This window comes from Puma concolor, chromosome B3 (assembly GCF_028749965.1).
Source record: "Puma concolor isolate L17-30 chromosome B3, mPumCon1.1.hap2, whole genome shotgun sequence".
Classification (NCBI taxonomy): Eukaryota; Metazoa; Chordata; class Mammalia; order Carnivora; family Felidae; genus Puma; species Puma concolor.
The window spans coordinates 6977665-6990073 of record NC_141672.1 but is presented as its reverse complement, the minus strand read 5'-3'; the positions used below and the strand labels follow the sequence as shown (position 1 = coordinate 6990073).

Here is a 12409-nt window from a genome sequence, read left to right as displayed (position 1 = left end):
TCTTCCACATTCTCTGAATCCTTTTGTAATTTGCCAACCCATTCTAGTTTTTCAGTATTTCTCACTATCAAGATTCTTGAGAAATGTACATCCGAATTTTCCTATAAGACAGGGAGCTCCTTGAAGGCAGAGTTCAGGTCTAATTTGTATTCCATCTTCTCCCAGTGCTTAGCACAGCACTTAGCACAAAGTAGGCATTACCAGCTTTTACCAAGACCTTGCCATATGCCAGGAGAGTGCTGGGGATGACAGCACAGAGCCAGCTCACATGTTCTGCTGCTGGGATTCCAAGAGCTGGAAGCATACCTGTTAAATAAGCCTGTTCAGTGCCTTTATGATCACTGCAACATCAATCATTGAAACCACCATTATACTGTAAGTACTGAACAGTACAAATTTGGGCAGCTCAGTATCTTTATCCCATGTGTCCAGTTCAGAAGCTAATGCACATGCGTAATGGAATCTCTCAATCACTAAAGAACTGCACTGGTCATTTTCATAATAATTTCTTGGGTTTTTTTTTTTTAATGCTATTTCTATTTGGTGCCATTATATCACTGAAATAGGGACTTGGCCTCAGTTCTAGTATTGCTGGGGGGGAAATGTAGGCTTTATTACAAATTTACATCCAAGAAGGTGGGCTGGCAGGACCAGGGAGGATTTTTCTGGTATAGGAGGCTCCCAAGAAGGCTGGAGCCATTCTCAACGAGATCCAGAAATTAGCAGGGAGAAACTGGCATGCGTGACTTTGCCCATTAAGTGAAAAGTTGAATGTGCCAACTTCTACATGGACTGCCGGAAATGCTGCCCCGAACACCACCCAGCCTCTGCCTCATGACATTCCAGTGCAACAAATGTGCAAAAGCCATGGCAATCCCAGACTCTCTGACCACACAGAGGGAAGGCACCTAGCTCAGACCTGAGGGAAAGTGAGAGAGGGCTTCCTGGGAGAGGAGTCACAAAGGCTCAAGGAAGTCTACGGTCTAACCAGAAACAGATTGACACATGCATAGTTTTCTGGGCAAAACCCAGATGCTGAAGAGCAGAAGGCCACTCTGGGCCCTTGGGAGAGGGGTGGGTGAAGCCAGGGGTGAGAGGTCAGGAGCCTCCTGCTCCAGCCAGATCATGAAGGACAAAGGGCCCACAGTGCAGAGCTCAGCATTTAGGCTTTACTTTGAAGGCAATGGGGGTTAATGAGAAGTCCAAATACACAGCAGAGGGCATGTGATTGGCTGCCCTAATGGGGGGAGCTTGAAGGACCCCAGAGAGACCTGTGCAGCCTGCTTCAGAAGAAGGAAGGCCATTCTGAAGGGGTGGTGTAGGCGGAAGCACCCAGATAATAATCAAATCCCCAGAGAAGTAGGTTACAAACTGAGTAAATGCTTGGAAGCCTGGTCCCAGGGGGCTAGGAGGGCCTCAGGAGGTCAGGAAAGCCTCCCCAAAGAAGTTATATTTAGGGGGGACCAAAGAGATATGAAAAGTAGGTGAGACAGGATAAAGCCTTCCAGGCACAGAGAACAGCATGTGCTAAGGCACTGAGGCAAGCAGGGCAGCTCTGGCATTTTCTACGCTCTCCACACTCATCTTCCATGACTCCCCCACTCCAGTGACCCTGCGCATATCTGGTCTTTCCCATCTTCCAGTCTGTGTTGCTTGTCCTTCCCCGAGAGCCCCCTGGGGCCAATTCCAGGGACACCTCCTCTGTGGAGTCCTCAGTGCTTACCTGGCACTTGGCCATTCTCTGCTCTGTGTCCCCACAACACTGTATACGTGTCTCCTCTCTAGGGTTTATCATTTTCGAAAAGATTTACACATTTGGCCTTCCCACTAAATCGCAAGTGTCTTGGTCCAGAGACCATCTTTTATTTCGTCTTTTGTTTTCAACTCTGGCTTTCCCCATCGTCTGGCGCACAGAAGGCCCTCGATGAGCGGGGTTTTTACATGAAGAGAGTAATCCAGGTTTCCGAACCTCAGCACTACTGACACTTGGGGCCAATACTTCTTTGTTTTGGGGATGCTCCTGTACGTAGCATCCCTTGTTCTGGTTTCTAGATGCCAGCAACATCCTCCACCCCAAACCGGGACCACCAAAAATGTCCCCTGGGGCTAGAAATTGCTCCCAGTTGAGAACCACTGGATTAGTCCAGTCAAGGCTCTCACTTTTCCAGCAGGAACGGGGGAGCAGAGGTGGTCTGGCGGCCAGGCTTCTCCTCTCCCTGAAGAGCTTCCAGTCAACTGGCACACACGCAATCAAGAGGGAGCCGAAAAGTCAGGCGGTCTCCAAACACACAGATTGCCTTATCTGAAGTCTTCTGCCAACATCAACTATCTGACCGCGGAGTTGATCCCCATCTTGTAAACAAGAAGGGAGGTGGCTCAGAGGACGACGCCCTCCCTCGCAGGCACCGAGAGAGGCTGGCCTCCCTCCAGACCCCGGGAGGTGGCCACCCCGAGTCTCCACGGGACACGCAGCCCTGCCACGCGGCCACTGAAGCTGCCAGGCGAGGAGTGCCGAGGTCCAGCCCCAGAAGCCTTGCCTGGGGCTGTAAGTGACAGACCCGGCAAGGAGCAAGTGAGGAAGATAGCCCCCCAGGAGCAGAAATGCAGGGGCAAAGCCTTCTCACCCTAGAGGTTTACCAACCAGGACAGGAATTCGAAGGTCAGGTGTGTCCATGTGGGGCCAGCTCAGGCTACGCTTGGCTCTGCACCCTACTGGGAGCATAACAATGCAGCGTCTCTGAACCTCGGTCTCCTCACCTGTAAAATGGACGTAATCGGAGCACATCCCATAAGCCAACGGTGTGGAGTCCTTGGCACAGCGAGTTCTTACCAAGGACAGGGTAAGCACGCGTATGTGTCCCCATTGTCTGTACACACAAACCAGGTCCAGAGAGTGGCCTTTCCCTGAAAGATTTTAAATGTCTGAAGAATGGCGAGGAGGCTCTGTGACATGTGGCTGTGGGGTGGCAGGAGAGGAGAAGCCCAGATCTGCCTTCTCACTTCAGTTTCCTCGTTGATGAAGAGGAGAAAACGAAACCTCTCCTCTTCGCTTGTCAAAGCTGTGGTGAGGGTCAACCCAGATGAGCGTTTTCCTAACATTTGTGACTGTGACTCATGGTAAGAAACATACAGTAAAGCCTCAGATTGTGAGTAATGTGCTCTGCAAGCGTTCCGCCAGGCGAGCAAACATCGCTAACAAATTTTAACTTGATACACAAGCGACGTCTTGTGATACGAGTAGTACGTGATGGCAAGCGTCACAGGATCACAACTGAGCTAGTGGTTCTCTCTCTCTCTCTCTCTCTCTCTCTCTCTCTCTCTCTCTCTCTCAGGCTGCAAGGTTGTGGGTGACCATCTCCCATGCTCCGATGCTCAGTCTCAGGCCACTTCTAAGCACCTATGGACGGTCCTTTGCTTTTCCATACAAAAGTAAGCTCAGAAACGCTTTGCTTCATTCTAGGTCAGGCTGCCTGCAGACACAGACCCTTTCCTCTGCTGCCTCATTGCCAGTTCGATTAAATACAGTCTGTGACAAGAATTTATTAATACTGTACTGTAGTCAACTTCCGTGCAAGTGTATACAATGGCCCCCATGCAGAAAAAGATTCCGTGGAGCCAATAGATAGCAATGATTCCATTAGGGACAGTGAAAGTCGTCCTACACAGTAACCCTCCTCTCTCTTGTGTCCCTCACACCAGTCAGGAAGGTTTCCAAAGTGCAGGCTAATTTGTTCATTTTTCTTTATATTTTATATTTTCTTTATAATTTTGTATTATATTACAGGATTGCAATCGTTTTTATATGAATATTTTTGGGTTGTGGAACGAATCATCCGAGTTTCCATTATTTCTTGTGGGGAAATTCACTTTGATATATAAGTACTTGGGATTACAAGCATGTTTCCAGAATGAATTATGCTTGCAAACCAAGCTTTTACTGTATAGTAAAATCCAGAACGCACACAAATGAAACAAAAAATGTCCTGAAACAATTATCTCCCTTACTGTGTATAATGCACTCTGACAAATCCTAATCTATTCGGTTTGGGTTTTTGAAATCAAATCACTCGGGTGATCTCACGACCCACTAGTGAGTCACAACCCTGCATTAGAAAAACACTACGTTTTGCAATCGATGGGAGAGTAGAGCGATGATCAAAAGTTTGCAGATTAGCATTACGGGTGGTGTTCCAGTTAAACATTGCTGCATAACAAGCAACAGTAAAACTTAGTGGCTTACACCGATAATTTATTATTGACTCTCACAAGTGGGAGGATTACATGGTCCGGCTGGGATTGTCGTCATCTGAAAACTCAATTGGGCTGGACATCCAAGATGGCTCCCTCAGATGGCTGGTGGCCGGCTGAGAGGTCAGCTGAGGCTGTCAGCTGTCATGGGCCTCTCCCCATAGTTGCACATGGCTTCTCCGTGCGATGTAGACTTCTCGCATCGTGACAGCTGGGTTCCGAAAGAAAGCGAACCAAGAGTGAAGTTTCCAAGAAGCCAGAAGCAAGGGCCTCCAAGCCATTACAGGTTCTGCCTGGAAGGGGTCAAAGCAGTCACAGCATCATCCCAGATTCAAGGGGGAAACACAGACTTCACCCTTGCAAGAAAGGATTGGAAAGGTCACATCGCAGGAGAGCTGCGGGATGGGAGGCATGGCTGCTTCCATGTGGAAAATATAATCCGCCGCAATCGCTGATCGGGTGAGCCTCTCTCGCTCAGCTCTTCCGGGATGGCGGGCAGATCACTCTTTTCTGTGCTGGTCTCCAGGTTTTCATCAACAGAAAAGGAGGACTCATTACATGTGTCAAAAGACTTTCCAACTCTAACCTTCTATGATCAGGATAAAGTTGGAGAACACATACCCTGCCTTACACTTTGTGCATTTGACATAGGCTAAAATCACCCCTCTCGCTCACCCTGACTCTTGCTTTGTATCGGCCAAACCCCGAAATTCTCCTGTGGGTGTTCAATCACCTCTTTTCCCTGCCACCAGCCTGGCGAAGTCATGCTGACGGGATCCTTGCGGGCTGGCCTTGGTTCTCACTCCTAGTACCTATCAAGACAGGAAGAAGGTTCTCTGAAGTATCCATTTGGCGAAAACCCATCACTGGCACAAGGATATTTGCAGCAGGCGGGGAACCTTGCTCTCCATCAGGCCTGCACCAGCCACGCAGGATGCAGGCAGAAACCGCTAGGATTTTATGAAGCGTCACTTTGTCAGGGCTCAGAGGAGGTGGAAAAGAAACGCAGCAGCCAGAGCTACAAAAAGGGCGACTCTGCCAGACTTCAAGATCAGCTCCAGCATACGCTAAAATGACTGCTTTTCAGAGGGAGTCGTATTTCCTGTCCACTGCATCGAGAAGCTAGAGGCACTTAAAGAATTTGAATCTGTTCTCCTTCTCTTCGGATACAATCACTAATCTTGCCTCCTTGCCTTCTTTCTTTTTTTCCTGGGGAGGCAACCTACTCACCTAGCACATAAAATACTCATATTATGACACCCAGGCTTTAGAGATTTACATGAGAATCAGCAAACCTTATTTTAGCCCAATATAGAGAATGTGTGATGCATGGAGGGAACTCTGGGCTTATTCCCCAGATAAGTCATTTATTTCTTTCCTCAAAGAAAAATCCAATATCCTGAGATCAGATGCATATTGAAGCTTTGGTGGAAAAGAACCAGACAGGGCTGGATTAACATGTTCACGTCGGCCTCTCCCCATAGAGTGATCTGTGAAGATGTGGGAGCCTCCGCGGAAGAATCGCCCCAGTGCCTCTGACCTGGTCATTGGCCACAGCAGCCTGGGACGGGTTAGCGCCCGCCTCACCCGAGCAATTCTGGCAGCACTTTCTGATTTGCCAACTCGTGAGACATGCACACTTTCTCTCCATGTTTCAAGAGGTTATTTATCAGCAAGCAGAAGACAGCAAGCCTGGCCTTCAGGGCTCTCGTGGACCCTCCTTCCTACCCGCTGGCCCTGCACGTGCAGCCACGCCATCCGGGCCAGGCTGCTGCAGGTATCTGGGCTCAGCACACGCTGAGCACACGCTGCTCCCTCTGCCTGTGACACTTTCCTGCCCCATCCCTACTTAGGGGCACCTACTCATGAAACGCCAAACAGCGCCTCGCACACAGAAGCACTGGTCCATGTTAACCGAATAACCAGACAGACGGAAAAAGAGCGACCGATCAGCCACCGGCCAGGCTGCAGGCTTTATCTCCCAAACATCACCTTTCAGTCCAATTATTTGGACTGACACCACCTTCCATGGTAGATTCTCAGAGCAGAAACCGAGGAGTCTCTTCCCTGGTCCCTGCCTCTCTCTCACACCACACATCCCTGTCACCCACAAGTTCGGCCCAAGCCACCTCTGAAATAGGTCTTAAAACCCCATCCAGGGGCACCTGGGTGGCTCAGTCAGTTGAGCGTCCGACTTCAGCTCAGGTGGTGATCTCGCAGCTCGTGGGTTAGAGCCCCGCATCAGGCTCTGTGCTGACAGCTCAGAACCTGTACCCTGCTTCAGATTGTATCTTCCTCTCTCTCTGCCCCTCCCCCACTCACACTTTGTCTCTGTGTCTCAAAAATATATAAACATTAAAAAAATTGGGGGGGGGGGAGGGTCCTGGGTGGCTCAGTCAGTTAAGTGTCTGACTTCGGCCCAGGTCATGATCTCACTGTTGGTGGGTTCAAGCCCCGCATCGGGCTCTGTGCTGACAGCTGGAGCCTGGAGCCTGCTTCGATTCTGTGTCTCCCCCTCTCTCTGCCCCTCCCCTCCTCATGCTTTGTCTGTCTCTGTCTGTCAAAAATAAATAAACGTTGAAAAAAAATTTTTCGTTTTAAAAACCCATTCACATTTCTCCTTCCCCAGAGTTCCACCATCTCTTACCTGGGTCCCCTTAAGCCAAGGATCTGTTGCCCGCGGCCAACAGCCTGCCGCTGGCACCCTCTTCTGAACCTCCTCCAAGAGCACGCACATCCCAGGGCGGCCCCAGCCAGAGACTGACAGACAGGAGGCTGAAGTCCCGACCATTCGGCCGATGTGGGCCGTCGACACTCAACGTGGGGCTGGTTGAAGGCTGGCAGCCTGCGTCCCAGCTAGACTTCCTCCTCTACGCCCCCCTGCTGCCTCTCCTGCCCTCCCACAGGGATTTGTCCCTAATAAATGCCCTGCCCATCACATTCCAGCTCAGCGTCTGCTTCCTGAGACTCTAACCTCCGATGTGTGTGGAGGTGGGTAGGATTCCATCCAAGCAGCTGCGTGTTTAGTTCAGACGTCGGCCTGCTGCAGAGTCCTTTTGGGCCGCTACAACCCAACACTACAGACTAAGGGATTTCAATAACAAACATCCTGGTTCATAGACAGGGGCATTCTGCTGTGTCCTCACATGGCAGAAACACGAGGAAGCATGTCGGGGTCTCTTTTACAAGGACACTAATCTCATTCACCTCCCAAAGACCCTGCTTCCTGGGATTTGGGATTAGAGCCTCACCATATGGATTTGAGGGACATAAACGTGCCATCCATGGCACGTGCCGGGTTAAACTGCATTCTTAAAAGGGGTCCACTGCTGACAATTAGAAAATTATTAAAGCTTTTGCACCACACAGCACTTCCTCCTAAATGCAGTATCTCCAGGGAGAAAAGAAAGACAAGATGTGGGGGCTGGGGGGGGGGGGACAAGAAGAAGGAAGACATCTGGGGCTTTCAACAGAGCACAGGACCCTGTGTGATGCTGTCTCCTCTCTGCCCTTTCTCCTAAATTGTCGCACACACACTTTCTGCATTCAGCTGGTCTCCCCCTCGACTGGAGCCCCTTGAGGGCGGGGACAGTGTCCATCCTTCTGCATAGCACGTGGACAAGGCCCAGACGAGGCAATGACGTGCAATGAGTCTGCAGCAGGTGTGTGCACACTCTTGGTCGGGTTTTTTGGTCTACATTTCTTTCTATCACTGCAGCTATGTATGTCTTGAAGTCAGGTAAAATGACTTCTCCCACTTTGTTCCTGTTTTTCAAACGCCTTGTAGCTATTCTAGTTCCTTTCCATATGAATGTTCAAATAATCCTGCCTCAGTCTGCAAAAACCACGCTGGCATTCTGATAGGAGTTCCATTAGACCTATGAATCCGGGGAGATTCTATATCTTTACCACCTTGAGTCCTCCGACAGGAACACAGAACATCACTCCATTCACGTGGACCGTCTTTGATTTCTCCCGTCAGGATTTTGTACTTTTCAGCAACCAAGCTCAGTATGAGTTTTCTTAGATTTACATCCAAGTATTTTTTGGAGTGTTTATAAATGGTATTGCATTTTTTATTTTGATTTCCATGTGTTCATTGCTAGTACACGGAAATAAAATCTTGTTTTGTATATTTATCTTGTATCCTATAACTTTGCTGAGCTCAATTATTAGTTCTAGGAGTATTTTTGTAGATTCTTCAGGATTTTCTTTTTTTCAATGTTTATTTACTTTTGAGAGAGAGAGAGAGAGAACAAGCCAGGGAAGGGACAGGGAGAGAGGGAGCCAAAGCAGGCTCCAGGATCCAGAGAGAGAGGGAGCGAGCACAAGCCAGGGAAGGGACAGGGAGATGTGGAGCCAAATCAGGCTCCAGGCTCCAAGCTGTCAGCACAGAGCCCGATGCGGGGCTCGAACTCACGAACCTTGAGATCGTGACCTGAGCTGAAGTCCGATGCCTAACCCACTGAGCCACGCAGGAACCCTGGGGATTTTCTATATATACTATCATGTCATATGCAGGTGTATACTTGTTTTGATTACTACCTTCGATTTATAGCACATAATCCTAATTTATAATAACAGTCTAATGTTTCCATTTTAAACAACTTCATGTAAAAAAAAAGTGAACAGATTTACAAGAAAATGTTAAATAAATAGCAGTAAAGGAAGTGCGCAAAGAGGGCAAAAGTTGTCAGCGCTGACACAGCATGAGAAACCTTGCGTTATGTCATGGAATGTTCACACCAGCCGTGCCCCCACCAGGTGCGGCCCACCTCCTGACAGTATCAGAGGATACAAGGAACGCTAGGAGGGAGCACACAGGGACAGAAGATAGCATCGTTGCCAGTATTGAGTTTTTGCCAACATCTTCACGGCACTAGCTCAACGTTCCTTAAAAACCCAGAGATCGGTCGGTTAGGTCAGCTGCAGGCAAAACTTTGGGATGAAGCCTTTCCACGTTAAGTTGTCTGGCCCAGAGGGTCTTTGCCAGTGTGGCTGGTACACCAAAGCCCTCCTAACATACTCACCCAAGCTCCGCCCTCCCGCTGGCCACCCTAATTAGCTTTTGCGCCAACGGCTTCAACAGATCTAATAAAAATCTCTCCCTCCGAATAAGACGTCTCATGACATCACTCCCCTCAGGGGAGCTGGGAAGATGACCTTCCATTTGATGGAAGAGGAGGATTCATTGTGATGGTCTGCCCCGGCTAATGTGTGTTTAGACAGAGCAGTACGATCAATACCAAGGAGAGGATGCTGATTTGACTCACCGGAGTTGAGGAAAGGACGCTGCTTCCCCATCCATTTTTATAAATCACTTTAAAGGCCTATCGATCTTTCCCTGGGCACTGAGGGGCACCAACCCCCTGGGCAGCAGTCTGTCAAGCCCCTTAACCCTTTCTAGTATCCCGCTCCCGGCGAGAGCCATCGGCTTGCAGACACTTGGGCTGATGCTCCGTCCCTGGGCCCGAAGCCTGGCTGAACCAGTCCACCAAGTGTGGTTTTCAAGGCATTTGGGAAATAAGGAGGTGCCCTTCACCCCTACGCGCACATACACACAAACGTACATGCACATGTACACACACTGACGCACATCATCTCACATGTAAATACGGAGACCCATGTGAACCCAGCACTGAAATAAGGCAAAAGCATGAAGTTCACACACAAGCAATAGGTCGTAAACCACCATTTACCAAGACACAGGGGCCATTCGCTATCTCTCCAACTGTATTTATTTTGACCCAATTTCACTACTTGGGAAGTTGGGAAACAGCGTATAATGGGGTTCATTCTGGTACACCCCAAACTTCGGGGACAACTCTGATTTGGGTCTCTCCTTCCCCGGGCTCAGAGATGTCACCCACACGTCTAACTAATGGCTCTCAACCACAGTGCTACCAAACACAGGTGCACCATGGAGATAGCTTTTGAGATGTCCCAAGTTGTTATTAAAAATAGTCACTTAAAAGAGAGCTTTGGGTTATTTTTATAACTTCAAGCAGAGCTCATCCCTGGAGGAGCATCACTATGGAGCATTTGAGTCCCAGGCTGCTCTCCTGAGTCGGTGATTTCTCGCCCCAGTGGACCGACACATCTCTACTTCAGCCACTCCCCATGGCCCCTCATCTTTGCAGGGGATTGTGTGGCGTCCTGTGTCGGTGGGGTTGGGCTCTGCACATGACCATGAAGGGATGGGGTCCAGCCGGCAGCTAGGAGCCTGTCCGGAGCTCAGGATAGGTGAGCCATCGAGGTACGAGTGCAGGGTTGTTTATGCGGCAGTGACAGGGCAACTCCACTGTCCTCAGTGACGGCCACTGTCAACATGGTCTCCAATAGGGCATCTGCTGACCACTGGAAACTTCTCAGGTTGGGGTCCAGGGCCTCCCGGGAACACAGAGAAGGACATGGGCAGTGAGTGGGGTGCCTGGCACTAACCTTGAACGTGCCTCCTTCTTTGTCTTCATAACAACTGGTTCCATCACTTTTATGGAACTAAAACCAAAACTTCTAGCAGGAACCGGAAATAGATCCTGCCAATCCCATGAGGAAAGGGAAGGGAGGGGCACAGGAGGGGAGAGAAGGGGTCTCTCTTGCCTGAGCCTCCTCCACTCCTCAGTCCCCTGTCCACCACGGCTCCTTCTGTTCCCACCTTGGTCCCTCCCAGGTCACTCTCTTCCAATCTGGCAAACAGGGTGGCCTTCCCAAGGCACCAAGAAACAGGTCACCTCCCACCAAACCCTCAGTCTCCTCCCACGAAGAAGGTAAAATCAGACCTCTTTCTTGGTTCAGTTAACTCCTCACCCCAGACCCTCCAGCCCCTGCCGGGGAACCCGATCCAGATCCCCCAACGGTGCCCCATCCCCCCTCTCCTTCCTTCACGTTCCTGCATCGTCAGCCCCAACTTCAGGTGGAGAAACCGAGGTTTGGAGAGACTGAGTTGCTTGCCCCAAGGTCACACACCAGGACATGCCCAGACCTGAAGCCCACGCCCTTTCTCCCACGGGAAAAGGGTCAGATGGTTAAGCTTGGCCAAGACGGAGCAGAAGCAGAATGGCCCAAGGTTCCCGGGCAGCCCCAGTCGGTCAGAGGCCCATCTTCTCCCCCGGGGTGACCTTTGCTGGGTCACTGAAGGCCTCGGGCTCTCACTTGGAGCAAAGTCACAGCCTGGAAGGCTTACTGGAAGGAGCAAGGGCCAGGTCCTGGGTCTTTCATACAAACGCAATGGCATCCTGCAGGCAGAGTCTGCTTGCCTGGCTTGGGAAACTCAGAGAGCATTCGGGTGGGGGGAGACTTGATAGGAAACCCCTCAAGTTTCAGGGGTAACTCTGATCCGGGAGGCCACGGAGACATGCTTGACTGTCCACCCCGTAGGATTAGAAAAAGTACAAGAAAGCATGCTGGGAACCAGGAGCTCTGAGCAAATGGGAGTTTGCTGTAACCAAGGCCGCCTGGCTGCCTGGCTGGGAGTCGGGGGTGGGGGGGGACGCAGCAAGAGGAAAAGGCTGGGAAGCAGCTGGAAAACGCTCTTACGGGCTGGCCTCCAGCAGAGAAGTGCTGATCTGCAGAATCGTTTTCTCCTAGAAGACTCTATCTGCCTGTACCTTGCTGTGCGATCCCGAGTAAGTCCCTGAACTTCTCTGAACCTCTTTCTTACAGCTGTAAACTCAGCATATTGGGCTAGCCTTTTAGATCTTTCCAGGCATGAAAGGTACACGAAATATCACCACGTTCCCCCAGCTCCATGCCACGAGGCGCAGGCACCCGCATCCTGGGAGGTGTCCCTGCTCCCATATTCAACCCAGACTCTGAGAACCACGTGGTTCCCGAGGTTGCAGAATGAGATGGGGGCCCGGGGCCAGGAGCCGAACCAGCTCCATCTGCCTCCAGGGCGGTGCCCTCCCTCCTTGCAGGCGCTGGCCTGAACCGGCTGGCCAGCCCCCCAAGCCTCCCATGCTGGTGGGACAGCCGCCAGGCACAGCCAGTGTGTCCTCCACGGCAGCCCGTGCCAAGCGGCCCTGCCCAGACCGCACGAGGAGCTGGCCGTGGCCTGCCAGCCTGTTTCTCATTTAGAGCAAGCCCCGGCTGCAGCCCAGACATTCCAGAGGGGACATACAGACATCAATCCCGCCCATGGCTTGGGAAACTTGGGAAATGG

At 50.7% G+C, this 12409-nt stretch overlaps 1 long non-coding RNA gene across 1 annotated transcript; it reads left to right on the top strand.

Moving 5' to 3' along the window:
• Positions 1–269: 269 nt before the first annotated feature.
• LOC147579717 (uncharacterized) lies at positions 270–7188 on the top strand. The gene is made up of 2 exons (XR_015251794.1): positions 270–375; positions 6878–7188. It is a non-coding gene; the product is annotated as an uncharacterized LOC147579717 (long non-coding RNA).
• The last annotated feature ends 5221 nt before the right edge of the window (positions 7189–12409 follow it).